Source organism: Giraffa tippelskirchi, chromosome 5 (genome assembly GCF_054371585.1).
Source record: "Giraffa tippelskirchi isolate mGirTip1 chromosome 5, T2T-mGirTip1v1.2.pri, whole genome shotgun sequence".
Taxonomy (NCBI): domain Eukaryota; kingdom Metazoa; phylum Chordata; class Mammalia; order Artiodactyla; family Giraffidae; genus Giraffa; species Giraffa tippelskirchi.
In genome coordinates, this window is record NC_137279.1 from 176,757,102 (window position 1) to 176,769,351 (window position 12,250).

Below are 12,250 nucleotides of genomic sequence, written 5' to 3' on the forward strand. Positions count from 1 at the left end.
AAATCAGCAATACCAACTGTGGACCTGAGTCAGGTCCTGAATTGGCCCTTAGTTCAGCACTTAATAGTGTCCTCCAAGCCTGATATAAACCTCTGTATTGAATTTCTAACTCCTCATATCAAACTTAAATGCTCACCCTATAAATCTCTGGCTAAACCAATAACTTACCAGAAGATTTACTACAGGTCCTAACTCATAGGAACTTGGTGAGCTCCAAACCAAGAGCCACACCTTGGCACCAAACCCTTTGATCTCAGACCTACCGTGCAGCCCACGCCACATCAGCCCTCTCCTGCCTGCCCCCCTCATGAAAGATGGGGAGCCTACCCCAACTGCCTAGGTCAGATGAGGACCCCTATGGGGTCTCTGATCTGTGAAGTCTCTAGGATATCTCTATGAGTCTGGGGGTCAGGTGAGAAATAAAGTCTGGAGATTGTTGAAGCACCTGGATCCCAGGAGCACAGTGTAATGTGCAGGGCAGAGGTAGAGGTGGGGGGCCTGGGGCTGTGAGCTGAGTGGAGTTCTGGTTATCACCTAACTCACTGCCTGCTTTTGCCCTGGACTTGAATTTAGAAGCGGTATGTGTGCGCCCCCTCGTGTGTAAGAAGGGGATGGGAGTGATTCTGGGCAAACAATCAGATCTGGATTCCAGATGACAAATGGATCAAAAATGAACATTCCTAGTCTGTGGTTTTTTATCCACTGATAATTTTGGTGTCCTGTGGAGGAGGTATTGCAAGTTTTTTGCATCTTTAGACATTTTGGCCTGCTTTTCAGAAGTGGAGTGAGTTTAGGCTTCGGGGGAGGGTTTCTTCTAAATTTAAAAAAGTATACTTTCCGGCCAGTGATGCCTGCTCCTTGCTGACTCGTGAAAACAGTTCTTCTTGGCTTCAATAGCCTACACTCCTTCCCTGATTGCCATTTCTCAGTCTCTTTTTTACCATCTCCTATTCCTCCCAGGGTCTGTCTATACTGTCTCTTCTTGCTCTCTGCCCATGGACGGTCTCCACCACCACCAACCAAATGCTGATGACTTCCAAATCTGTCTCCCTGGTGTGGGTCTCCTGGGCAAGAATACTGGAGTGGGTTGCCATTCCCTTCTCTAGGGGATCTTTCCAACCCAGGAAATCTCCTGCATTGCAGGCAGGTTCTTTATTGTCTGAGCCACCAGGGAAGCCCTGTTCTAAGCACAGGACCCATATTTCCAAGAGTCTTCTCTAGACCACTCCCCGGTTGTCGGTCAGGTAAACTGAATTCACTGTCTCTCCCACCCCAGATCTGCTGGCCCCCAGCAGTCCCATCTCAGACAGCAGCACCTCATTCAATCAGTCACTGGGCCAGAAACAGGGCATCTCCCTCCTGCACCCTCATCTAATGCAACCTGTAAAATTTGAAATATAGAAAGGGGCTAGAGATCATCCCAAGGGAGGTGAGCAGGAATGGGGGATGGAGAGAGAATAAGGGGGGAGGGGAGGAGATGGGAAAGCGACAGAGATAGAGAGCTTTTGACTTTCGGGCTTCAGTTCACACAAAAATCTCTCACATATAGTCATAAAAAACACCTCTTAAGACTTACTCTGTGGGACTTCCCTATGGTTTAGTGGCTAGGACTTTGAACTCCCAATACAGGGGGACTAGGTTTGAGCCCTGGGAACCTAGGGCTCTAGGTTCCTCTAGTCTGGGAACTAGATCCCTCATGCCGCAACTGAAGATCCCATGGGCCTAAACTAAAAAGATCCTGCATGCCGCAACTGAGACTCAGCACAGCCAAATAAATATATAAAATATTTTTAAAAAAGATCTCAGTCAGTGACAGTGGCTTCTCACACTATATATATATATATATATATATATATATTTATTTATTTATTTATTTATTTATTTATTTATTTATGAAGACTCTATGTTGAGTGGGGTCAGTACCCTGGAAACAATGGTACCTATTTGGAACCATCACTGCCATCAGGGAGCCACCTCTAACCTCTTGCTGAGTTGGGTCTCGCCTGCCCAAACTCTAAACCCTGGATGTCACCACCATTAGTATCTGTGTCTGTCCCCCCACCGTAAAGGTAGTGGGTTCCTTGAGGACAGGGCAGGAGGAAGGAGCCTGCCTTGTCCACTGCCACATCCCAGTGGCCATTACTGGGCCCTGATACACAAAAGCTGCTCAGTATATATTTGTTAAAGGAATGAAAAGATAGATTTTCCCCTTCTGTGCTCAGGGATCGTCAGACATAAGTGACCAGGTGAGGAAGGCTCCCTGACCAAGCCTCAGAGCGCATCCACTCCTGGGGCTTCTGTCAGCCTGGCCTGGCCTGAGAGGGGCTTGTGGTATTTGCTGACGTGTGCCTGAAGCCTGGGCCTCAGTGGGTCTGCAGCTCTGACAGCCCAGTTCCCTCAGCTCAGCACTGCCTGGTCTGTGAACCTAATACTTGGAAAGCCCTGTGGGCCAAAGCCTTACTCTCCTATGGCTGAAGTTGGCAGCCCCACTCAATGCTACACCAACCAGGCTCTTGCTTCAACCCCCTCAGGGACACAGGGTTCTCAGAACCTCAAACCATTGGTCTCCAGCCTCCTGCTCGCCCATCTTTCAGAACCATACGTGGTTCAGGTGTTTGCTGAGGTGGGGGGTGAGACTGGCTGCAAGCAGCCAGCCCAGACCTCAGCGTGCCCAGTGCCTGGGACTAAACACAAGGCCTGGGCCCTAAGGGCACGTAGATGAGAGCCTCAGGTGGCTGGGCCTGTGCGTCCCTGAGCACTGTGGAAGGAGAGGAGCCAAGACTCGGTCCAGACTGCCAAACTCTGAGCTCAGGGTCCATGCGGACTTGACCCGTTGCCCTGCTACTGAGCCTGGTGGGGAGGGACGTCCTTGTGCTCATCTGTGAAGGCCGAGTGCTACCACGTGGTAGGTCTGTGTCTGCCGGGCTCCAGCCCCAGGGGGGCAGGGTGAGGGGAGAGCCAGATGTCAGCTCCCACTCACTGTTCACCCTTTGTCCAGGTCCTGGGCCCACTGGACGTTCTGCTCCAACTCATGACGTAAATACAGCTCTTAGTCATCTCTTAGTTGGTCTAAATCAAATTAAATTCAGCCTGAGTCCCTACCCACCAGATTTGTGAGAATTCCATATCACTCACAGCTCTCCTTCACCTCCCTCCAGTGATCCAAGAACGCCGGGGGGCTCACACAGCCCCAAAGATGCTCAGTCTGTGCTCCTCTTTGAGGAGAAAGGCTGAGGTGTGTTTCAGGCCGGTGCTGCTGTTGCAGACATCAGCCGTCCCTGCCATGGGGCTTCCACTGTTTGTCCGCCATCTGCAGGGCCACTCCCCCACCCCTGGCTCTATATGGGGGTTTCTCTCATAGACCCTCAAAGTCGCAGCCCTTAGTCCTTGGTATTTGCAGTCACACATAGTCATTTTCCTGGGGATGGGGGGTGCATGCCAGAGTGGGATGGGGAACGCCTGTCCTCCTGCCCCCCTTTTCCATGCTGGAGAACCAATTCCCTAAGACCCGGTGGTGTTCTCCCTTTCAGCCCAGTCAGAAAGAACTCAGACGCCAGCACCACAAAACTGTCTGTGTACCATCTCAGGTGTTGAGTGGGAGGAAAAAGGCCCTGGCCTTGGAACGCAAAAGCCTGGCTAATGCCTTTCACTCCTGCCTGTGAGTCACTCTGCAGGGTGGGGGGCGGGAGAGCAGGGGGCGGGGAGCAGGGAGGGTGTGTGTGTAAATGAGACAGGAGTTAATATCTCAATAGAACACTCTGCTGATGACTTCCCGTCAAGCTCTGAGAAAACAGAGGCTACCCAGGGGAGGACACCCCCACCCCAATGATCAAATCCAGAAACCCACCCTGTCTGTTCTTCCCTTTCTCCCTCCTCAGGTGCGCCCCTCAATGGCAGGGGCTGACCCCACATGCAGCCTCTTTACTGTATCATTCCTATCAACTCTCCGTCATGCTCAAGTCTCTCCCATCCTAAAAACTCCCTTCCCTTGACTCCACCAGCCCCTCCAGAGTGGGAGAGGAGGAGCTTTTCTCTGTTCTCCATCCTTGTGAACCCAAGAGCTGTTGACACAGGGAGCCTCCACTCTCCTGTCTGCCGTGCACACTCAGCCCACTGTGATGTGTATTCTGGCACCATCACTCCACTGAAGTTGCTCTTGACATGATGACTACTGGGCTTCCCAGGTGGCACTAGTGGTAAAGAACCTGCCTGCCAATGTGGGAGACACAGGTTCGATCCCTGGGTTGGGAAGATCCCCAGGAGAAGGAAATGGCAACCCATTCCATTATTCCTGCCTAGAGGATTCCATGGACAGAGGAGGCTGGCAGGCTGTGGTCCACAGTGTCACAAAGAGTTGGACACAGCTGTAGCGACTTGGCATGCATGCACAATGACTGTTCGCCTGCCTACTGCCCAGTCCGATGGCTGTGCCTGTTTGCAGCTTAGTGGACTTCTCAGTGGTCTTTTCCACTTTCTGCCCTCCGCCTGGGTCCCTTTGGTGCCAGCGCGCACATACCAGCTCTGACCTCATTACATCCCCATCAGCAGGCTGCTGGGCCCCCTGTTCTTACCCTCACACACCGGCCTCGACCATCCCTCACCCCAGCCCCACTGCTCCCACCTTGCTCAGGGGACCTGGAGATGAGATGACTGTTGGGTCTCCTCAGATCTCTCCGCTGTGGGGATGTGTTCTCCTAATGTATCCGCTCTCTCCTGCCTTCACTTTTCTTCTTGTCCCACCTAGATGCCAAGGCCTAATGTTTTAAAAATTACACTCTTGTCAATCCCCCAAGCCCCTTTGCCTCTCTGCCTTTTGATGGTATCTGTCTGGCAGACCCCCAGCTCCGGATGCGCCCTCCTGTCTGCCTTCTTGTGCTTGCTCAAGCAGCCAAGTAACTCCAGGGGTCAGAGTGCTGTTCCCATAAATCACAGCCACTGACTGCAGGCGGGCCCTCGACACCTTTCTCCCCGCAGCTTGGAACCCCACCTCTCTGCAATGGCTGTTTTCAACCTTCACCATTCTCTTTAAGCCTCCAACCAGCCCATTTCCTCCTTTCTGGCAGATGTGACCTGGCCTGCTCCTCTATAGGATTAAAGCCGCAGACAGGAGCCCCCCAGTGTCCTACTAGCACAGTCACAGTCTCCCTACACCGTCCCCCCGACCCCCCGCTGCTTCAGAGGAAACACCCCTCCTCCCATCTCCTGTGTGTCCTTGATGGCCTAGCCCCTCCTGCCTCTCTTGTTATCCCCTCTCTCTGAGTTCTCCGTTTGTTCCCCCCACCCCCGCCCCTTACCTGGATCTTTTCCTGCAACCTTAACCCTGTCTCCCTTCCCACCGTTGGCCGTTGGGCATTCCTGTCCACTCCGACATTCAGTCAAATATTGCTTTCACCTCCCACAACTTCCCCAGAGCATAATGTTTGAATGGGGTCCTCCATGCCACAAAACACAATGGGCATTTTCCCCCAGCATTCATCTTACCAATCGTCTTGATTACTAAACTAAAACATTAGCTTCTTTGAGTCCCTTGACACCATACTCTCCTGGTTTGTCTCTTTTGTCTCCTTCTCAGGCTTCTTTGCAGGGTCACCCTCCTCCCTTAAATGCTTGTGTTCCTCGAGCTCATTCCTAGGCCTTTCTCCCTCTCATTGTGTACCCTCCCTGGTGATCTCATCTGTGCTACACCTTCGATTACCACTCATCTGCTGATGATTCACACCTTTATGCATCCAGCCTGGAGAACTTCCTGTCTAAGCTCCTGACCAGGAGGATCCTAGCCAACAGCCTCGTCATCTCTACTTCCATCTCTCAGAGGACCTCAACCTGGACATGTCTGAGACCTAACACATGGTTCTCGTTCTCTTGGGGTTCTCTGTCTTGGTGAATGGCACCATTGTCCACCTAATAGGCCAACCAGAATCCTAGGAACCATCCCCAGATCCTGTTTACTTTACCTCCAAAGCACCTCTAATCTACCCTATTGTCTTTATCTCTATCAATACTTCACTGGTCCAAGCTACTGTTACCTCTTATCTGGACTCCTACGGTGGCTCCTAACTGATCTCACTACATCTTCCCTGCCCTGCTCCAGTCTTATCATGTCATTCACTCCCCTTTTAAAACCTTCTAATGACTTCCCATTGCTCTGGGATAAACAGCCAACTCCTTAACAAGTACTAAACCCCCTCCCCTTGCCTGCCTCCCACATCACCCAGCACCACGCTCCCCACTTCTCAGTGCCCTGCATCTGCACTAGGTTCCTTATAATTCCTCAAACACGCGTGTCCCCGCCCCAACCACCAGGCCTCTGCCCTTTCTTTTTAAAAAATATTTATTTGTTTGGCTGTGCCAGGACTTAGTTTCAACAAGCGGGATCTTTAGTTGCAACATGTGAACTCTTAGTTGCAGCATGTGGGATCTAGTTCCCCCATCAGAGATTGAACCCGGGCCACCTGCATTGGGAATGTGAAGTCTTAGCCGCTGGACCACGAGGGAAGTCCCTGAAACTTTCTTTGTAGAAGACTTTTCTACTACATCACTTTACCTTTTAGTTCATTCTTCAACTTTTGGTGCAAGCATCATTTCCTTGGGGTAGCCTTCCCTGATGTAAGTCAGGGTTGTTTGTTAGACATTCTTACAGTGTCCTGTTTCTTCCACATATAATTATGCAAACATATCTTTCTGGGCCCTTCACCCCATCTGGAAGGTGGGTAGAGTCCATGGGGGTTCCCAGCCACGTGGGCATTGGGATTCATAAGTGTAGTAGGGTCTTCTGACCAAGGCTTTGGATCCGCACAGGTTTATACCACAGACACCTCCAGGTTTCCAAGGGCTCCCCAAAGCTGCCAGTGCCACCAGACACCCCAGGCTGAACTGGCCACATTCAGGACGAATCAGTTACTAGGGGCAGGCCAACCTTTGAAGACATACCAGATCTGGCCTGAATTACGCCTGTGGCACTTACAAGCTATCTGGTCTTGGACAAATTACTTCTCTTGTTTAAGCCTCACTTTCCTCTTCTGTAAAAGGGGCATACTACCTACTTTGTAGCATTGTAGGAATGACATAACATTGTGTTCGTAAAGAGCGTCATCTGAGCTTTATATCACAGGTTCTTGAAGATAGAAGCTATTTGATGATTATCAGAATTAGCACAACCAAGGCTCTAATAGCATTGGTTTGGAGGACCATTTAAAAGCTAATCCCACTGGGGTACCATATCCTAGTAATCCTCAGCTACTGTTTGAATGAGTGCCAGCTTCATCATACATCAACCTCCTTCTGTACTTCCTTTCTCCTGATCCAGCTTCACACTGCTCCCTCCCCAGCCTTCGCCTGTAGTCCTCTGGATACCCTCAGCCTCTTCAGAAGTCCTTCCTCCAATGTCTGCCTCACTGAGGACCTGGCAACTGTCTCCAGGGAAGCTGTCATTCTCCACAAGTGCAGACTAAGGAGGCAGGGCAGAGCCTTCCTGCTCACGAAAGCCACTCCCACATCATTATTCCTTTCAGCCTCATGGAAAAATTCCTGCTCATTTAAGGCTCATGCCATCTGGCTCTTGAAGTTCATCTATTCAACCAAGATTTATTGAGTTCTTTTCCCTCTTTCTCTACCCTACCTTCTTTCTTAAAAGGCTTAGGTGATTTATTAAAAACATATATGGGACTTCCCTGGTGGTCCAGTAGTTAAGAATCCACGTGCCAGTGCAGGGTACTCCAGTTCAACCCGTGGTCTGGGAGGATCCCACATTCTGAGGAACAACCAGGCCTGTGCACAACTGCTGAGCCCATGAGCTGAAACTGCTAAAGCTTGTGAGCCTAGAGCCTGTGCCCTGCAACAGGAGAAGCCACTGCATTGAGATGCCCGTGCATCACAACAAAGAGTAGCCTGTGCTCACCGCAACTAGAGAAAGCCTGCATGCAGCAATGAAGACCCAGCACAGCCAAAAATAAAATAAATCAATAAGCAAAATAGAAAACTTAAAAAAAAATATATAAGATGCTTGGCACATAGTAAGACTCTCCTTATATTCGTGAACAAATGAATACATTGAAAAATGTTTCCCTTGCCCCAATACCCCCTTTAGAAGTTTCATCTAACATAAACAGAAAAGTAGAAGGTTCAGTCTTAGATCTTCCTTGCGTTGTTCAGTTAGAAGCTGGTGCACCGTTTTAAATGTTCTTCTAAGCTCTGTGGGTGATCGCATCTCATAATGCTGGTCACCACCTGGCGCTTGGGATGTAGATTACTCAAGAAAACTTTGCTTCCTCCCTTTGAACCCCAGCAAAGAGGTGGGAGGTGGAATCCTCCACCACTTCACCATAGCATTTTTTCTTCTTCCCAAGACCATCATATGAGGCTGGGCTGCCATATGTGACTTGCTTTAATGTAGGACAGGGCAGCTTAGAAGAGGTATCACAATGCAGAAGAAGAAAAGTTACAGTTGAGTAATAACTAAGACTTTCCCTGAGTTCAGAGAGTAAGTATCTCAAGAAGCCAATGCTAACATCACTCCCCTACCCTCTTTATACAGGTTTTCTCTGAACTTCAGCCTTCATCAATTCACCCTTGCAACACGAAAAAGCCCCTCCTTCCCCACCAGGATGGGGGTTTCACTCCCTGGATCTCTTCTCTTCCCCCGTTCAGTTCCCCAAGATAACTTGTGAGTCATATCTGCAGATTTCATCAACTTGATCAATAATGCCTGAATGGACACCTCCTCCCAAAAATTATTCTTTTGGGAAATGTGTTGGCATTCTACTTCCCATTTTTCAAAGTGGGTTTCTTTACTTCAGGGATTTCCTTTTCAATATTCCATATCCATACTGGTTTCCTTAAATACTGAAGTTGTTAAACAAATACATTCATACCCGTAGCCCAAAGACTACTTCTTAGGCCTAGTACATTTTAAAGCCATACTGAGAAAGGAAATAATTCCTTAACAGCCTCATAATTAGCATCGTGTCTTCCCTTTTCCCTGGGAATCAGTAAATCCGATTATTGTGGCAAGGGTAGAATGTCTGTTCCTTTCTTGATCCCCTTTGGGATTTGTTTGAATAAGAATATGGTCCTAGTCCCTTTAATGACTTCCCAATGATTTTCGCAAGAGAGGATCTGATGGCTTGATTTTAGGACGCCTGGCAATTACATGCTTGGCAAGAGCTAATATCAATTTGGGGAAAGAGAAGGGGATTGGCCTATCCTCCCAGTTAACTAACATGGAAAAGGTTGAAAACAAAACAAAACAAAACAAGGACAGTACTCAAGACTATGTAGAACAGACCTACTAATCAATGAAACAGACTTGAGAGCCCAGAAATAAACCCATACACCTATCGTCAATTGATTTTTGACAAAGGTGCCGAGGCAATTCAATGGGGGAAGGATTGTCTTTTCAACCAACAGTTCTGGGACAACTGGATATTCACATGCAAAAATGTTAATTTAGACTCTTATGCTGTACTCAAAAAGTAACTCAAAATGGGTCATAGACCCAAATCTAAGAGCTAAAACTATAAAACTTTTAGAAGAAAACATAGGAGCAAATCTTCAGGACTTTGGGTTAGAAAGAGTTTTTAGATATGATACTACAAGCACAAGCAATATAAGAAAAAATAATAAATTGGGTTTCACAAAAATTAAAAACTTTTCAATTCGAAAAACACCATTAAGAAAGTGAAAACAAGTTACAGGCTAGGAGAAAATATTTACAAGTCTTATGCTTAATAAAAGGATTTGTATCTAGAATATGTAATGAACTTTTACAACTCAATAATAAGAAGACAAATGATTCAATTTTAAAATGGGTGAGATTTCCCCGGTGGTCCGGTGGTTAAGAATCTGATGTGCAGTGCAGGGGCCGTGGGTTCCGTTCCTGGCCTGGGAAGATTCCACATGCTGCAGAGCAACTAAGCCCTCAGGCCACAATTACTGAGCCTGCACACCACAACTAGAGAGTGCGTGCTCTGCAACGAAAGATCTACATGATGCAATGAAGACGGAGCCAAATAAATAAATAAATAAATTTTAAAAAGTATCCACCTTCCAATGCAGGGACGCAGGTGTGATCCCTGATCAGGGAAATAAATCCCACATGCCACAGGGCGACTAAGCCCACAGGCCTAAACTACTGAGCCCATGCCACAACTGGAGAAACCCTTGTGCTGCAACAAAAACCTGACATAGCCAAATGAATGAATAAATGTTTTTAAAAATGGCAAAGAATTGAACAAACATGTCACCAAAGAAGGCATTTGAATGGTCAATAAGCACATGAAAAGATGCTCATTGTTAGTCATCAGGGAAAGGTAAATTAAAAGCACAGTGAGATACCACTACATGTAACTACAATGGCTGTAATAAAAAATGCAGGCAGTAACAAGTGCTGATGAGGATATGGAGAAACAAGTTTTCACACATTACTTGTGGGAATGTGAAATACTGCAACACTTGGGGAAACAGTTTGAGATTCTTAACACAAATTTACCACGTGACCCAGCAACTTCACTTCTGGGTATCTTCCCAAGAGAAATGAAAACGTATGTCCACAGAACTTATATGTGTGGAAGTTCAAGGCAGCAGTATTCACAATACCCAAAAAGCAGGAACAGCTCAAATGTTTATCAACTGGTGAATGGATAAACAGAGTGTAGTCTATCTGCACAGTAGAATACTATTTGGCCATAAAAAGAAATAAAGTACTGATCGCTTCTATAGATGAACTTCAAAAACATTATGCTCAGCGAAAGAAGCCAAACACAAAAGATCACATATTGTATGATTCCATACATATAAAAAGTCCAGAAAAAGCAAATCTACAGAAAGAGACAGTAGGTTAGTGGTTGCTGGTGAGAATATGGAGTGACTAGAAATGAGCATAAGGATTCTTTTTGAGGTGATGGAAATGTTTTGTGGTGATAGTTGCACAACTCTGTAAATCTACTAAAAATCATTTAATGCTACACAGACACACACACACACACACACACACACACTGCAGAAAAATTACAACTGGGTAATAACTAGGACTTTCCCTGAGACCAGTGAGCTAAGTATCTCAAGAAGCAAATGCTAACTTCACTCCCTTGCCCTCCTTTTTCTCTGGGCTACATCCTTCATCAATGCCCCCTTGCAACAAAGAAAATCCCTTCCTTCCCCACCAGGATAGGGGTCTCACTCCCTGAATCCCTTCCCTTCCCTCATTCAGTTCCCCAGGATAACTCATGAGTCATGTCTTCAGGCTTCACCAAGTTGATCAGTAATGCCTGAATGGACACCTCCTCCCAAAGATTATTCTTGTGGGGAAGGGTGTTGGCATTCTATATGCATCCCATCCCATACAAGACAACAGGGTAGGAAAGAAATAAACGAAACTGAGGATGATATTAATATTCAAAGGCACCTAAGGTAGAGGCTCTAAATTTGGCTGAGCTTCCTGACAGCCAAAGAGAAAAGGGAAATAAATTGAGTATGCAATTCATAGTGTCTTTAAGACTGAAAAAAAAAAAAAACTAACTTGTTAAGAGCAGCTTTGCTTTTCCAGGTATTTAGACCTGAGAAAATTTTTTTCTAGTGAGAGGACACTATAGGAACTAGTCAAAATCTTGAGCACTATCCTACAGTCAATTTAGTTTTGAGTTTTCTTTGACAGCTTCTTAGAATTAAGAAGAGTATTATTGGTAGAATTAGGCTAGAGTTGTGCTGCCCAAAGCGGTAGCCACAGTTGCACGTGATTATTGAAATTAAAACGAGGACTTTCCTGGTGGCCCAGTAGTTAAGAATTCGCCTGCCAATGCAGGGGACATGGGTTCGATCCCTAGTCCGGGAAGATCTCACATGCCACAGAGCAACTGAGTCCATGCACTGCAACTACTGAGACCGAATTCTGGAGCTCCAGCCTAGAGCCCGTGCTCTGCAACAAGAGAAGCACTGCAATGAGAAGCCTGCCCACTGCAACTACAGAGTAGTTGCCACAACTAGAGAAAGTCCTCACACAGCAACAAAGAGCCGCCACAGCCAAAAATAAATAAATAAAATTACAAACAAATAAAGTTAGAAATCTTATTTCTAAGTCACCCAAGCCACATTCCAAGTGCTCAGGAGCCCCCTGGGCTAGTGGCTAGCATATTGGACAGTGCATCTGTGAGGCATTTCCATCACTGCAGAAAGTTCTATTGGTGCTGCTGCTAGAGGAGAGCTTAGTGAAAACAAATAAAAGCTTAGAGTTGAGAATACTGGTGAAAGAGTGGTT